The sequence below is a fragment of the Asparagus officinalis genome, chromosome 5 (genome assembly GCF_001876935.1).
Source record: "Asparagus officinalis chromosome 5, Aspof.V1, whole genome shotgun sequence".
NCBI lineage: Eukaryota > Viridiplantae > Streptophyta > Magnoliopsida > Asparagales > Asparagaceae > Asparagus > Asparagus officinalis.
Genome location: NC_033798.1, coordinates 25,550,876 through 25,551,716, shown reverse-complemented (window position 1 = coordinate 25,551,716; position 841 = coordinate 25,550,876). Strand labels below are relative to the sequence as shown.

General features: G+C 32.3%; 1 protein-coding gene across 2 annotated transcripts in view; it reads right to left on the bottom strand.

Annotated features, from left to right (window-relative positions):
* LOC109840559 (protein RTF1 homolog) overlaps positions 424-841 on the bottom strand; it is a 9,242-nt gene continuing 8,824 nt past the window's right edge. For both annotated transcript variants that reach the window (XM_020409252.1, XM_020409251.1), the window contains exon 3: positions 424-729. The gene's annotated coding sequence lies outside the window, so the exon portion shown is untranslated. The remainder of the gene's footprint in view (positions 730-841) is intronic.

Sequence of the window (841 nt, the reverse complement as noted above, 5' to 3'; positions counted from 1 at the left end):
GATCAACATATAAACAGTCACTTTATATAACATATGCTAGCACAACGGATTAAACCTGCAAACAGCTTTAAAGAGGAACAGATGCATTGAACAGTATATTCACCAAAGATGATAATTTTGTGTGATTGAGTCCTTTTGTTCATTTATTTGTTTTTTATAGAAAATAATTTATTTTTAACAGTTATTTTTTAATAGGGCATCTCCCTTAACGTTTATCTAACATGCCCAGTAGTCAAGTTAAATAAATTGAACATTGTGACCACCAATTTATGTTTAGCTTGTAGTCAGTACTCAATAGTTTTAGATCAGGTCTGGGTCACCCCAAACAGTTTGATCAAGATTGCCATCCCTAAGCTCAAGTTGTAGTGGCTAATTCCTCAATTGCAAGTAATTACACAAAGGAAATTAACTTGACACAAATTATAAACTAAATTATAGATATATCACTTTCCAAAATTTATTAAAAAAAGTGCAGTTTTTGCCATGTCATCAGATTCCATCAATTGGAAATACCCAACATGGGAGAAAACTAATGGAATAAGAAAACGGAAACAAATGTCTTCATCCTTACTTTCTTGAACTGAAGGCATTATTTTCTTTTTCCCCCTTCTTTCACCTAATTACATACAACTAAAGTCTCCCTTCTTAGCAGCCCTTCACATTAACTGCACCTTGTTGTCCATCTTGATGTTGCATTTTGCAAGTGCCACTTCACCCTTTCATTTCTCCCTGAATTGATCAGCAAATAATTAGCTTTTCATATTTATTCATCTACTTATTGTTACAATTACTTTCAATTATCAGGATCCTCATCTTAATGCGTCATGTTTAAATTTTGATT